The sequence below is a fragment of the Cornus florida genome, unplaced genomic scaffold, assembly GCF_030987335.1.
Source record: "Cornus florida cultivar Cherokee Brave unplaced genomic scaffold, ASM3098733v1 CherokeeBrave_3.0.0_Hap2_Chr04, whole genome shotgun sequence".
NCBI lineage: Eukaryota > Viridiplantae > Streptophyta > Magnoliopsida > Cornales > Cornaceae > Cornus > Cornus florida.
Window position 1 is genome coordinate 71,304,919 of NW_026775574.1, and position 8,856 is coordinate 71,313,774.

The window sequence follows — 8,856 nt, forward strand, 5'->3', positions numbered from 1 at the left end:
CAGAATAGACTATGACTTTAGAACCCAACATATATGATCTGAATTTGTCCAAAGCAAAGACAACTGTAAGTAACTCTTTTTCAGTAGTGGTATAATTCAATTGTGCCTCTGAAAGAGTTTTACTTGCATAGTAGATAACATTAGGAAACTTATCTACTCATTGTCCTAAGACAGCACCCATAGCATAATCAGATGCGTCACACATAATCTCAAATGGAAGAGCCCAATTTAGAGGATTTATGATAGGATCTGAAGAAAGAAGAGAGTGAAGCTTGTGGAAAGCTTCTAGGTATGACTCATCAAAGACAAAAAGAACGTCCTTTGCAAGTAGATTACACAAAGGCCGAGAAATTTTGCTGAAATCTTTAATGAAGCGTCGATAAAACCCGGCGTACCTAAGAAATGATCGTACTTCCCTAACGGAGGTAGGAGGAGGCAATGTAGAGATCAAATCTACTTTAGCTCTATCAACTTTAATACCTCTCTCTGAATTAATATGTCCTAAAATGATCCCTTCTTGAACCATAAAATAGCTCTTCTCCCAACTAAGAATAAGATTGGTTTCCCTGTAATGTTGAAGCATTAGGGACAAATATTGGAGACAGTTCTCGAATGTGGATCCGAAAACAGAGAAGTCATCCATAAAGACTTTGAGAAACTTTTCAACCATGTCTTAAAAGATAGACATCATACACCTCTAGAATGTTGCTGGCGCATTACACATTCCGAAAGGCATCCGTTTATATGCAAATGTACCGAATGGATAAGTGAAAGTAGTTTTCTCTTGATCCTTAGGATCAATGGCCACTTGATTATAGCCGGAATATCCGTCTAAAAAACAATAATAGCTCTGGCCAGCCAATCACTTTAGAATCTGATCAATGAATTGTAGTGGAAAATGATCTTTTCTAGTAGCGGAGTTGAGTTTTCGGTAATCAACACACACACCCCATCTAGAGGTGGTGTGCTGAGGAACTAATTTTACCTTATAATTCTTAACCACTGTAATACCTATCTTTTTAGGTACTACCTAAGTAGGACTCACTCACTTGCTATCTGAGATGGGGTAGATTATTCCCGCATTTAGCAACTTCACAACTTCCTTCAAAACTAACTCCTTCATATTAGGATTAATCTTCGTTGGAGCTCCCGAGATGTTCGGGAATCCTCCTCCAAATGAATCTGATGCATGCAAATTGTGGGACTCATTCCTTTCAATTAGGCACACTCCACCCAATAGCCTCTTTATTTTGCTCAAGAACTTTTAAGAGACTACTTTCTTGGGAACTTGTAAGATTGGAAGTAATGATCACTAGGAGGGCGTCATTTAAACCCAATAAAGCATACTTGAGCTTGTCCGAAAGTGGCTTAAGCTCAAGCTTAGGTGGAGACTCTAAGGAAGGAATAGGCGGAATACTGAAAAGTGGTGGAAGAGGCTTTAATCTAGATTTCCATGGAGGAAAATCTGTGATAGTAGTGGAGTTAAACAAAGAATTCACTTCAGTTATCAAAGCTTCGATATCGAAATCTTCATAATTGAAGTGATTCAGACAAGCTTCTAAAGGATCTTTGGATAAAATAGTTGGGAGTGATTCCTCAACCAATTCATTAATAACATCAAGGAAGAAGCATTCACTATCATCATGGGGATGATGAATAGCATTGAATATGTTTAGCTTGACTTTTATATTCCCAAAAGATAAATCCATGGATCCAGTCCTACAGTTAATGCAAGCATTCGCTGTGGCTAGAAAAGAACACCTAAGAATAACTGGTATATACTTTTTGGAATCGTGAACCGGTTCTGTTTCAAGCACTAAGAAATCGACCGAAAAGAAGAACTTGTCCACTTTTATGAGTACATCTTCAATAATACCTCGTGGTTGTCTGACAGAATGGTTAGCAAGTTGTAGAACAACCGACGTACGTTTTAACTCACCCAGACCTAACTTCTCATACACCAAGTAAGGAATAAGATTAACACTTGCTCAAAGATCAAGAAGTGCTCACTCTATCACATTGTTTCTAATGATGCAAGAAATTGTAGGGGCACTAGGATCTTTAACCTTAAGAGGAGTGTTATACTTAAGAATAGCACTGACTTGCTCAGTGAGACAAATTTTCTTAGGAACTTGGCTTTTAGATTTCCTCTTAAGAGTGCATAAGTCTTTTAAAAATTTGAAGTAGGTGAGAATTTGCTTTATAGCATCAAGCAGAAGAAGATTAATTTTAACCTGTTTAAAGATCTCCATCATATCTTGAATTTTCTCCCCTTGTTTACTAAAGTGGGAGGGTTCCTTGAGACATTCAGGATAAAGCGCTCTTAGCTCATAAGCTGTCTCAGGATTAGAAGCAGATGAAGAAGTGACTCCACCTTCAACTCTTGTGGTGGATTGTGGAATAGAACTTGAGGAAACATCCTTGGGATGTGGATTATGGATGATAGGAACAATGGGAATCATAAGCCTCTCTTTTTCTTCCTATCCTTTTTCAACTTGATTGTTAACCATTTTACCACTCCTCAATGTAGTGATAGCCTAAACTTGCTCATGATAAATACCTAAGGAATTGGTTTCATCAATCATGTAAGTTTGCCCTTTCGGGTTGGCTATTGGCTGACTAGGCAGCTTTTCATCCTCTCTTCGAGATAGAGTACTCGCTATTTGCCCAACTTGTGCCTCTAGCTTTGCTATGGCTCAAGAATGAGAATTAAAAAGTTAGGTATTGACTTTAAAATCAACAAGAGCATTGAGTACTTGATCTTCAAAAGTAGAATTTCTAGGAGGAGGTGGAAGATTAGGAGCTTGAGTGGATTGATTCCTAAACTGAGGTGGACGATAAATACCAGATTGGTTGAAAGAATTATTTTATGGCATAGGATTGGATGAATTTTGATACTATCCTTGAGATTAAGGAACAGTGGTTCCTTGACTTTGGTTAGGCCATGATAGATTAGGATGATCTCTCCAGCCAGGATTATATGTAGAAGAATATGAATTGTATGTTGGTCTAGAGAATACAACATTCACTAGCTTCTATGGGATCTCAGATGATTGTCCCATCATAGGGCAAGTGTTAGCAAAATGGGAAAGATAATAAACTTCCTTTGGCAAGGTAGTTTGTGGACTAATAATAGGAGCAAAGCCAGATGATAGAATTTGATCGAACCTATGGTTCAAGGCTTCTATTTGAGCAGCTAACTCACTAGATTTGTCTACCTCAAAGACTTTTTTTAACTTTATACATTCCAGGTGAAAACCTAGACCTAGAGGAAGACGCATGTTGCGTTAAATTTTTACTTAGGGTCTCAAACAGTTCCCAAGCGTCAGCTAGACTCTTGCATAGAAAATCTCCATTACTAGAAGCATCAACCATGTTTCTATAAGAATCAGAGAGATTATCATAGAAAATCTATATTAAGTGCCATTATGTAATATCATGGTGTGGACACTTTTTTAGAAGATCATTATATCTCTCCCAAGTATCATGGAACTGTTCTCCTGGGATTTGGGAAAATGCCATGATTTCTCTTCTCATTTGATAGGCTTTACCTACTGTGTAGTACTTTTTTAAGAACTCTTGTTGCAACATCTCCCATGTAGATATGGAATTTAAAGGAAGGGAATACAACCAAGTTCTTGCTTTGTCCTTAAGAGAGAATTGGAAAAGTCACATCCTGAATGAATCATTGGTAAAAGTGGTCAACTTGGTAGTTGAACACAAATCCAAAAATACATCAAGTGCGTATAAGGATCCTCTGTTGCATACCTATGGAAGGTAGGAAGCATTTGGATCATAGCAAGCTTGATCTCAAAATGGGTTACATCAGCGTCCGAAAGTACAAAGTACGAAAGAGAAATGTATGTGGTAGGAATAAAATGGTTCCTCAATTGTGATTTTGGAGGAACAGATGGAACCCGTTCTCCATTACCATTGCCATTATTATTACCATTACCCGGTGTATTATGATTATTAGCCATGTTATCAGAGGAATTACCTATTGAATTTAAATGTCTTTTAAGTTTTCTTAACTGACTAAGAGTTCTTTCTATTTCAGGATCATGCACTAAGGGTTTTGACCGATTATGGTGAGTTAACATGCATTAATTCCACTAATCCTAGAAGTGACAAAAATAAAATTTTACAAGTAAAAAGAAAACAGTAAAAACTCACAAAAGGTTTAATAAATAGAAGCTTTTTATCCTTTAAGCGTCTTTGTCCTCACTGCTACTTTCTTGTACTTGAAAAGAAAAAGAAGTAAGGTGAGATATCAGAAAGTCCAAAGACTGGTAAACCAAAATAAACTAATTAAAAACAAAACTAAAACAAATCTCCCCGACAACGGCGCAAAGAAATTGATGTGTCTAATTTTACGACTCGCAATAGTACGATTTCGTGTAGGATAGTGCTATAAAGAGAGGTGTCGAACCCACAGGGAGATGAGATTTATATTCAGTCTTTAATTTAGTTCTACTGGTTTACAGGTAACTGGTTGAAAAGTTTATTGGTTGTGATGAGAAAACAAACTAAAATTAAAATAAAATATTAAACTAAAGTAAATTAAATGATCAGAGAGAGAAATCTTAGGGCTTTGACTTCACCACTATCATCATACTATGGTTAATTACATCAATTCTGGGGATTTAATCAATTATTTTTTTCAAATGAATTGAACTAAATAACATTCGTTCAATTCGGGTTTTAAAGAAAGATGTTTTACAAAATTCAGTTAACTACAACCTATCTGCGGTTAGCATGGACTATCCACCTACCTACTCTAACTACTCTAACTACTTTAACTACTTTATAAACAATCCACTTTTCCTAAGCATAGATTATGGAAACATTCTTTTATAAAAAACGTTAGAACAACATTATATGACCTCTATTCTGATCTCCGGCAGGGCTTCGCCTGATACCGTCCAATAAGGTAGGGTGGGAATAGAAAACAAACAATTATATCTAAGATAAGGTAATAACAGTTTGTAATCTATTAAAGCATGGAAACCAATTGAGTTATCTCAATTGCTCATAGTCAAATAATCAAGAAAACATAATATATTAAAATAATCCCAGAGTTAACAACAATCAAACCATAATACTAGATTGGGTTAATTACATCAGTGCCCTAAGAGAGGAATTAGCTACTCATGATGATGTCGGATATCATCTGTGTTGAAGTTGTCTCTATCATCACGGACAACACTTCTCTTCTCAAGATCTTCAACTTCTAAGGTTACGGAAACCCTGAAAGCCACCACAGTATCAGCCTTCTGAATCACACGGGAAAAAGGACTTGGAATTTTGGACCTCTTCTATCAAGGCTTAAGCCTTCTTTTATAGAAAAAAAATAAGGATCTGGTGGGCTTTTAGGTCTTCTGGCCCATCTGAAATGAGATACGGCTGGAAAAGAGAACATTCCCGTAACTTAAATCTAACATGTCATGGAAGGCTTGAGCTTTAAGAACAAAGGCTCGAGCTTTAAGGTTCAAGCTTGAGCTTGATGAACAAGGCTCGAGCTTATCCGGATTAATGCTCGAACTTCAAGAATTGGTGCTTGATCTTCACTTTGACACTTAGCCAAATTTCTTCAATTACTTTCTGAAACGTTTTTTTCTTTAACACTTAGAATATTCTTGGGATTGAAATCTTTTAACATCGCTCGATCCAAGCTTTATGGGCTCGAGCACTAGGTACCAGGCTCAAACATTTGGTACTCAAGGCTCGAGATTTAATGGATGATGTTCGATCCTTGGGGTTAGGCACGAGGTCTAGGTGCTTGGAAATCAACTCTTCAAATTCTGACGTCTTGTGCTCGAGCTTGAGGGTCAAGGCTTGAGCACCCTATAGTCAGGCTTGAGCACCCTTTATTCAGGTTTGAGCCTGAAGGTACAAGGCTCGAGCTTTAATGCCTTGTTGATTTTTGTCTTCTTTGACTTGTAAGGCTTGAGCCTCAAGACTTGGGCTCGAGCTTTGGATTCTGGATTATTCTAAACTTCACTATTTAAGCTCTTGGCTTGCTCTGGATGACCGGCAATGACTCTTTAAGCTTCGATATCATCGTAAAGTCCCTGTTTTAACCATTTCTCTGGGAAAGTACCTACAAACACATATTGAACATCAATTAGTCTAAATATAGATAGAAGTATTACTTTAGGCCTTAACATACGTATATTTAGGGGCTCGAATATACAATATTTAGCGCTCATCATATGCATGCTTAGATCAGATTAAAATAAAGGTTATTTGTGAATATATGTTTATGTTTTTAATTTGTATGTTCTTATGATTTGATGCATGATGTATTGTTTAAACTTGGTATTTACATGTTTAATCACTCTAAAATAAATTATTAAGGACGTATATGACTTAGATTGAAGCTTGGGACCCATGACAATAAAGTTTGAAGGAGTTACAAGGACTAAAAAATAGAGAAGAAGACTCACAGCAGGAACAAGTCGACTTAGTTCCAACTAAGTTGGCTTAGTTGCTAAACGAGTGGACTCAGTTAGAACTGAGTCGACTTGATTGGAGAAGAATCCAACTCGTTTGAGAACGAGTCAACTTAGTTAGACTGGTATTTGGGTTTGACGTGTTGGAGTTCTAGAATTTGTTTTAACCTGTTTGAATTAATTTTTATGGGTTAAATGGACTAGGTAATTTGCCAAAAAACAGAATATACCTTATTGTGGTAAGAATTTGGATAATATGGGGATTTAAATAACTTATATGTTGTTTAATGGATGTTTATACTGTTTTTAATTGTTATATCAATTATAATGTATGTTTAAATGATTTTAATCATGATTAAATAGGTTTATATAATTTAATTGAGATGTAGGTTAATTATTTGTGATGTAAGTAGGTTAATTATTTGTGATGTAAGTTAACTACCTGTTATTTAAATTATTTATGTTGCTTAAATAAATGCAATAGATATCTGTATGATTTACATCATGTGTATTTCTAGATTATTTTGATGTATATACATGCTTGCATCATTGTATGGATTGGAAACCATTGTTTGGTTATGTTATAGATTAATGCACCATTGTTAGGATATAGGGGCATATCACTAGATGGATTAGCTAATAAGTTAAGTCACATCTATTCGTGTCAGGTTACGGAACCATATGGATGAAATGTCATTAAAAGACTATGGCGGATAATTTATTTTATTTTAGATAGGATATGGATTTATATATATATATATATATATATATATATATATATATAGATATAGGATATATGTCACAATATGAGCTTGAGTTCTCAGGATCAATGGTTAGGGAACGCATATTACCTGAGATGCATAACTGGATATAGTGGATAGTTGTGTGCCCTGGTAGATCATGGTATTCATGCCCACTATTTGTGCGTTTTGCATGTTGCCTACTATCCGGTTGAGGCCGCCCTATAGTCTAGCGATAATCCTTTAGTGTGTGTGTGTTTATATATATATGTATATAAACTATGTAGTTGTTGTATGAGTTGACTAGGATGTATATGTTTATCAGGTCTCTATTTAGGATGTAGTAGAGTAGAGTATGTTCATGAGACTAAACTCAAGCTGTAGTAGAAGGGAGTTTGCGCACCAATATCGGCCATAAAAGAGCCAAGCCATAACAAATGAGAAGCTATAGTCATTGAATACGAGTTAGTCATTTGACATCTATATGAGATCAAACTTTTGCTGTTTTCGCGGAGTCGCACTATTATTTTTTAGGTGTTCGTCAAGTATAAAGATTGTTCGTATAGAGCAGAGACTAGTCTTCATCACTCTTTCAATTATCTACATAGGATTTTATTTTTTATGTTTAGACTTTGGATTTGGTTATTTATTTTCAGTTATTTATTTAGTTAGGATTTTATTAGGGGTCCGCATTATATGGATTCCTGAGTTGTGATCTAGAGGATTATTGGTATCAAAGTTTTGGAGGATTATTATATTTGGATATTATTTGGAGAATTTAATATTAGTTTTCTTTCAGCTTTATTGTTTATTGTTTATTTATCTTTTGTAATCTGTGTTCGATTATTACTTTAATTGTTTGATATTCCCTGGTTTTGGACATAGACTTGATCAACCCATGGCTCTAAAATTAGGGGGTATCACACTTTGGCACGGTTGTATCAGGAGAATAAAGGGATGTTTTGAGAGCCTCAACAAATCAGACATCTGATTGAACAAAGAGATCAATCCAAGCACTGTGCATTCCATAGTGACTTCAGACAACAAAAAATAAGTATATGAACTTGAGGAGGCAAGTAAAGATACTAATTATGAAAGGAGACCTGGCCAACTATTGCCAAGACAAGAAGTCGAACTGTCCAGATTACCATTCAAGGAAAAATACAAGGGCGAACCCTTAGAACCAGTCTGGATAATTAATTCATTTTACGGGTGACTTGAAGCAAAGGATGAGTCAAAGGAACTAAGACGAACACGACTCCGTTAGGCTCACAAGATGAGTAGGATAGGGAGCTGAATATGATCTGCTAGGAAAAAGAACGTAGCCTTGATCATATTTGATAAGGATGACCGTCTGAGGGTACAGACACCACATGAGGACCCATTAGTGATTAGCTTAATGCTATCGAATTGCTTAATCAAAACAGTTTTGGTGGATCTGGGTAGCAACGCCAACATCATAACCAAGGTGGCGTTCGAACAGTTGATTGTTGACCCAAAATAGGTCAGACTATGATACCCCTCAATTTTAGAGCCACGGGTGATCAAGTCCGAGCACAGATCTGAGGGATACCAAACAATTAATATTTAAAAGAACATAGAATACAAAAGAATTTAAATGAATAAATAATAAAGCTGAAAGAATTCTAAACTAAAAAAAAAAA

At 35.9% G+C, this 8,856-nt stretch overlaps 1 non-coding gene across 1 annotated transcript; it reads left to right on the forward strand.

The window, feature by feature from the left end:
* The first annotated feature begins 3,433 nt into the window (after positions 1-3,433).
* LOC132305902 (small nucleolar RNA R71) lies at positions 3,434-3,539 on the forward strand. Its single transcript, XR_009481740.1, has one exon. It is a non-coding gene; the product is annotated as a small nucleolar RNA R71 (small nucleolar RNA).
* Positions 3,540-8,856: the final 5,317 nt, after the last annotated feature.